The sequence below is a fragment of the Engraulis encrasicolus genome, chromosome 24, assembly GCF_034702125.1.
Source record: "Engraulis encrasicolus isolate BLACKSEA-1 chromosome 24, IST_EnEncr_1.0, whole genome shotgun sequence".
In the NCBI taxonomy this organism is placed as follows: domain Eukaryota; kingdom Metazoa; phylum Chordata; class Actinopteri; order Clupeiformes; family Engraulidae; genus Engraulis; species Engraulis encrasicolus.
Genome location: NC_085880.1, coordinates 5781484 through 5788983, shown reverse-complemented (window position 1 = coordinate 5788983; position 7500 = coordinate 5781484).

The window sequence follows — 7500 nt, the reverse complement described above, 5'->3', positions numbered from 1 at the left end:
TCAACTTCCCTGTATCGCTATGCATTTTTCAAAGAAACATCCTTGTGTTTTTTTGACCTCAAACTACAATGAGTTCCCCTAAACACACGTGCTGTATGAAAGGTCATTTGTTTGTATGGACGAGGGTAGTCTTGTTCCTAATGGCATTGTTCGTTTGTCTTATGGTACCACCATTATATAAAATGCAAGTTTTTAGCTGAGATGGTCTTTATTTGGGTCTCGCCATACAGAGCCTGTTTTACCCATAGGTATACTAAGCAATATCCTAGGGCCCCACCCTAATCTCTCCTTTGTAGGGCTTCCCTCAGCAGTCAGCACCACCATGCAAATGGCAGAAAATGCATTCAAAAGGGTCTATTTTTCGCCTCAGGCCCCCAAATGGGAAGAACCGCTATAGTTAACCAGGACCATCATACACGACAGTAACTGTTTACTTAACATATTTGATTTATTTGACTTGTTTCTGAGGGAATTAAATCATGTACTATCCCCAAATGAAATTGTTGTAAAGGCATACTGTTGAAAAGGCATACTGTTGAAAAGGCATACTGTTGAAAAGCTTACTTTCTGCTGATGGTTTACTCAGACTTTATAGTCAATCTAAAGATAATACAGTCCCAGGAAAAAGTTTGTACACCCTTTGAAAATTCTTACATTTCTGTCAAAATTGGTCATAAAACATGGTCTGATCTTCCCAGAAATCACAAGAAGGAACAACCAGAGTCTGCTTTAACTAATTCAATCCAAACCTTTACAAGTTTTCATATTTTCATTGGCCATACGATGTAAACATTCACAGGACAGCAAGGCATAAGTAAGTACACCCTTGCATTCAATAGGTTTTAACCCCAAGTTAGTCGCAATAACCTCAACTAGATGTTTCCTGTAGTTGCAGATCAGATTAACAAAACAATCTGGATGTAAATTACATCTATATTTACATAACATATGCATATTAAAGTTATTGGTTGTAGCTTACCTTTCTGAAAACTCGAAATAAACCATAGGGAAAATACAATGTACCTATCTGTTAACTCCAAAGTGGGCAGCTGCGGCCTAGTGGTTAGAGAGTTGATCTTTCAATCTAGGTGTTGCAGGTTCGAATCCCCCCTGACCTCTCCCTACATCTTCATCCATGGCTGAAGTGCCCTTGAGCAAGGCACCTAACCACACACTGCTCCAGGATCTGTAACCAATACCCTGAAAAATAATAACTGTAAGTCGCTTTGAATAAAAATGAAAGCGTCAGCTGTGCAATGTAATGTAATGTAATATAGTTACAGCACACGGCACGGTTAAGTAAAGAGACACATAACACATCACAATCTCATCTAAAGGTAAAAATGGCATACAGTGAGTCCAATATGTATTTGATCCCTTGCTGATTTTGCCCGTTTGCCCACTAATAAAGACATGATCAGTCTATAAATTTATGATAATATGTATTCAAACATGGAGAGACAGAATATGAAAAAGAAATTCCAGAAAATAACTTAAAATAATATATTTTTATTTATTTGTATTTAATTTAGGCTAATAAGTATTTGACCCCTCTAGCTAAAGAAGATAAAGTGCTTTGTGGCAAAGCCCTAGTTGTCTAGCACTGAGGTCAGATGCTTCTTTTAGATGATGACAATGTTTGTGCATATAGTAGAACATATTTTTGCCCATTTTTCTTTGCAGATTATCTCCAAAACATTAATAGTTTGTAGCTGTAGCTTGGCAAATGGGAGGTTCAGTTCTCTCCATAGAATTACTATAGGGTTAATATTTGGAGACTGTCTAGGCCACTTCACAACTTTAATATGCTTCTTATTGAGCCACTCCTTCGTTGCTTTGACTGTATGTTGTGTATTATTGTCATGTTGGGAGATCCAAAAATGGCCCACCCTTCAGTGTAGTGGTGGAGGGAAGGACGTTTGCTCTCAGGATTGCACATTACATGTCTCCCTCCATCCATTTGTTGAGGATGTGAAGTTGTCCTGTGCCTTGGCCATACAAACACCCTAGAACCATAATGATACCACTTTCATGCATGATGGTGAGGAGGGTGTTCTTGGGATCATAGACAGCAGTGCTCTTTCTCAAAACACATTGAATTGTGTTAATGCCAAACAGCTTGATTTTGGTTTCATCTGACTACAGCACCTCCTTATCATATCCTAAACCAGCCTGATGTCCGTTGGGAAACCTCAGATGGGACTGCACAGGTTCCTTCTGAAGTAGAGGTACCATGTGTGCACTACAGGATTTTAAACCTCTGTGGCATTAAGTTCTACCAGTAGTTTTATCTGTGATAAGTAGTAGCTTTGATATCATTGCCTAGTTCATCCCGTACAGGTCTAGGGTGCTTTCTTTCTGTTCTCATGGTTATCAAATCCTTACAAAAGGTCAAATCTTGTATAGAACCCCAGACAGGCTGATGGATAGTCATTTTGTATTCCTCACATTTTGGAAGAAATGCATCAACAGCTGGGTCATTAATACCCAGTCTCTTTCTTGTGACTTTGCTGCCCATTTAATCTTTGTTCAGGTCTAAAATCTTGTCCTTGATATCATTTGACTGCTCTTTGGTCTTTCCCATGATGGTGATGTTGGAGTGTGACTGATTCACTCATACTATGGACTGAGTCTGCTGATTAAATGTGTATTTTATGCATGTTAGTATGTACAGGTGTCTTTCATTCAGATGACAAGTTGATCGGAAGTGCCCATCTGGTCTGTGGGCCCGGAACTGTAATCAGTTGGCAGGGGATCAAATACTTATTTTGCTCGATGAAATGGAAATAAATTAATATATATTCTCTTAAGTTAATTTCTGGATTTTCTTTTTGATATTCTATCTCTCCATATTAGAATACATATTATCATAACATTTATTGACTGATCATGTCTTTGTTAGTAGGCAAACCAACAAAATCAGCAAGGGATCAAATACATATTGGACTCACTGTATGTTGTTGAAAGCTATTGCTCCAGGTGCTATTGCACAACACTTTACTGTTGTGGAGCAAGCACTCGTCTGCAACAGCTGCTAAGCTAACATTAGCAAGCTAACGCCATCCTGCTCTGACTCTGTGTGTGTGTGTGTGTGTGTGTGTGTGTGTGTGTGTGTGTGTGTGTGTGTGTGTGTGTGTGTGTGTGTGTGTGTGTGTGTGTGTGTGTGTGTGACTGTGTGTGTGTGTGTGTGTGTGTGTGTGCGTGCGTGCGTGGTTTTGACTGTCTCCAGGGAGGCACCCATCATGCATGCAGCAATGCAAAGGCCGCGATGTAATGGCAGCCGTCGTCACCAGCCGCATAAATCTGCTTAACCTTATTCCAGCAGAGATTAACTGTTTAATTGAATTTACCGACTTGGTGGTTGCGAGCGCCGTGTGGTACTTTTAATTAAATGCTCCGGAGTTTTCATGGGCCAGGGAATATATTTGACAAAGTGCCAGGACTCCAGCAGCTCCACTCCATGTGCACACTGACAGCGCACAGTGGGCAGTGTTGCCAGATGTGTCTGACCAAATGCTGCCCAAAAGGTTCTGAAAAAAATGCCAAAAAGCGCTAAATTCCGCCCAATTTCAAAAAAATTACATTGATTTCTATGGGCCCAAAACTGCAGAAAAAAACTGCCAAATGGCCAATTTTTCCCGTTTTTACCTGCAAACGGCCATTCCAGGTAGCCCAATTGGGTGAGTAACCACCCAATCTGGCAACACTGACAGGGGGCTCGTATAGCCTACTGGTGAGAAGTGGTTTTATAACAGAGTAGCCGATTGCTACAAGATAGCCCTGTATTGTGTAATGTCGGACATTGATTGTATACGAGGCTCCCGTGAGACTGTTACTCATACAGTATATGGGCGATGATAAAAAAATAATACAATGTGTGTTTGGGCTCCTGGGTCTTGTAAAGTAGAAGTGCTGTTCCTGGAGTATAATTCAGGAGTCAGGATGCCAGTCTAGTACAGGGCACATAAAACATAAAACAATGTTTATGTGCACTATAAATGTTGCAGTCCCAAAAGCATGGTGTATGGCGCAAACACAAGCGTACATGTACAATGCTGATGTAGCACATATAACTGATGATGTTATTGAGTAGGGTAGGCTACTTGGCTTATTGTATGTTATAGTGAAATATGGTGTGATATGCTATTGACTTCCCCTCTCAGCACAGTTAGACAATATGGAAACATGCAAACATATTTTAGTAGAGTTCACTTCACTCCGATTAGTAATTGTCATGTAATTGTGATTGAAGTCAGATTTTCAGTTATAACTTGGCATCCAAACGGGATACACTGTATTGCAGTGTAACAGCAGTGGCCTCACAAGGTCTCTAATCATTTGAATTTTTAATAATAATTGGATAATTGGATTGATTGATTAGATTTGCGTGTCTGACTCCCCCTGTGTTGATTCCATATACAGCGTACAGCTCTCTAACATACAATCTGACTGTCCCAGGCATGCATGCACGCACGCACGCACGCACGCACACGCACACACACACACACACACACACACACACACAGACAGCCCCACCTTAATATCTTAATATATAATATCTGTGGGGCCCTCCCATTGACTTCCATTCATATTAACCCTAACATTAGCTTAAGAAGACTAAACTGTGCCCAAACCAAAACAATCCCTAAGCTTAAAGGGACAGTTTGGTCAATTTCAACATGCAGTTGTATTGCTCACGCTACCCTTGACTTGTCAGTACCTGGTGATGCCACATTTTTCGGCTCAGCCCTTTCCGAGATAAGAGCAATTCTAATGGGGGCAGCGTTTGTTTACATTTTTAAAAAATGAAACATAGGCCAACTCCAAATATTTTCCCAAAAGGTACTGCTGTTTGCTAGTTGTCTCCTGATGTTTTATAACCTTTTGGATGTTTTTGGGAATAAATAAAAATGTTTTTTTGAAATGTAAACAAAGAGCTGCCCCCATTACAATGACCAGGATCTCGTAAACGGCTGAAGAAGAAGAAAAAAAAATCTCAGGCACTGACAAGTCCAGGGTAGTGTGAGCATTACAACTGCATGTTGAAATTGACCAAACTGTCCCTTTAAGCTGCCAGTGAGGAAATGTTTTTACACATTTTTTACTCTTACCAACAACAACAAAACTGACCCATTAAAAAGGGTCAAAACATGTGGGGTCCAGGATTTGGGCCCCACATGGAGCGAGGGCCCCACCTTGTTGGTGTGCTCCAATAGCAGTGGTCTCACGAAGGTAGATTGGTACAGCACACACACACACACACACACACACACACACACACACACACACACACACACACACACACACACACACACACACACACACACACACACACACACACACACACACACACACACACACACACACACACACACACATTCACAGTGAAGGACACGGCTCTTTGTCAGCTCTGTGATTCTTTCGTTTCAGTGCTCCAGCATGCAGAACTTCTGCCTCTCCCCATTCCTTTATCATCTAACTGCATAACACACATTAACACGCAAACGGAATCTACGTAAAGGAAAGAAAGGTATGAAAGAGAATAAGGGGGCATAGAGGACACGAAGAGATGTGAAAAAGACAGAGAGAGAGAGCGAGAGAGAGAGAAAGAAAGAAAGAAAGACAAACAGAAAGAAAGAAAGAAAGAAAGAAAGAAAGAAAGAAAGAAAGAAAGAAAGAAAGAAAGAAAGAAAGAAAGAAAGAAAGAAAGAAAGAAAGAAAGAAAGAAAGAAAGAAAGACGACTAACAGACTAACATTAGAGGTGCCCTTGAAAGTGCAGCTATGCAGCCAGTAAAGTCAAATGCCTTTCATAACGTTTTTTTTTTCTTTCTTGATTGGCCCACAACACAGGGAGTGTGAAGGCGGTGCAGCCATGATCAGTCAGCCTTTAGTTAATGTTCGTGTGGTTGCAGAAGACCTTGAATATGTTTAGTGTGTGTGTGTGTGTGTGTGTGTGTGTGTGTGTGTGTGTGTGTGTGTGTGTGTGTGTGTGTGTGTGTGTGTGTGTGTGTGTGTGTGTGTGTGTGTGTGTGTGTGTGTGTGTGTGTGTGTGTGTGTGTGTGTGTGTGTTTGACAGAGTGGTGGGTAGGTGGTTTGGGGATGCAATTGCTAAGGGAGTTGGATAGTATGTGATATGGCCGAGACACACACAGCTTGTGTTGCCAAATCTAAGGCTTGTATCTTAATTGAAACTTTGCAGGCTGTGTGTTTGGATGTCTCTGGGCAATTTGTCCGAGTGCATTTTATAACTCTATTTTCACCCGGTCAACAGTGCTCTCCCTGACCAAACTCCCAGGCTCTCCAACTCTTAAGTCTTTATCTCATTGCAGTGATGATTACTTCTTTCTTTCATTCGCTCTTTCATTCGTTCTTTCTTTCTTTCTTTCTTTCTTTCTTTCTTTCTTTCTTTCTTTCTTTCTTTCATTCTGTCTTTCTTTCATTCTGTCTTTCTTTCGTGCACAGTCTCTCTGGCCGGTTTCTTTCCACTCTTCTTTCTCTGGCTTATGAATCCTCTGATCCATCCAATAATTCATATTTGTGACCACTGTACACTCCAGCCCCGTAACACAAGAACCCTAATCCTGCTCATTGCAGTATATCTTTTTAGTTTAGTACACTTATACGCAATTAATATACTTCATCTGGGGATGCATTTATTCAATGAATTATTGAGTTAATGAACTCCATTTAACATCTCCTAGTAATAGCTTTAGGAATGCGGGATCCATTTATAGTTAAACACATCCTATCAGTCGAGCCATTCCTGTGCTTCTCATGCCGACCTAGTTTTGGAGGGTTCATCATGGCAACACGGAAAGTTTCTCTAGGAAATGGCAACAGTAATAACATTTTGATGTGGACATTGTTTTTTTTACATTTGCTTGTCTGCTTCTGCAGGCAGATGATTATTGTTGCAAAATCATAATGTCAAAGGAACTGTGCAGAGCTACACTCAGTAGTTGAGACATACAGTACACCACACAATCCTATTGGTTACCTGCACATGAATGACCCTTCTGGCCATTTTGTCGACTGCTTATTCTTTTGGGCTTGGTAATTGCTATCAATTAATGTGAGCTCTTAAAAAAAGGATTTTTGACCCCTCCTCAGCCTAGTCATAGTCCTCTCCCAGTGGCCTGCTCTGATCTGAATCTACACAGATCTACCCACTCCTCTTGGTTTGCTCCTGCCAATGAGCTTGAAGGAGTTGAGGGAGACTGTAGAGAAGAGGCACTTCTGCCTCTCTACTCCTTGCTTTGCCTTGCCTTGGCTCCTACTGTATGTGTGAGCATGTGGAGAAGTTGATAGAAAGCTGCTTGTTCCTCTCAACGTAGTAAAAACTGCAAAGTTAATTCAACTCGTAAAGAGTGCTCTGGGATCAAATATCTACACTACTACACTCTAAAACACTACTACACTACATACTCTCTAAATGTTGCATTCTTTACCATGTGCTCATTTTTTTCCTTGCCTTGGCTCCCATGCATGAGTCGAGAACA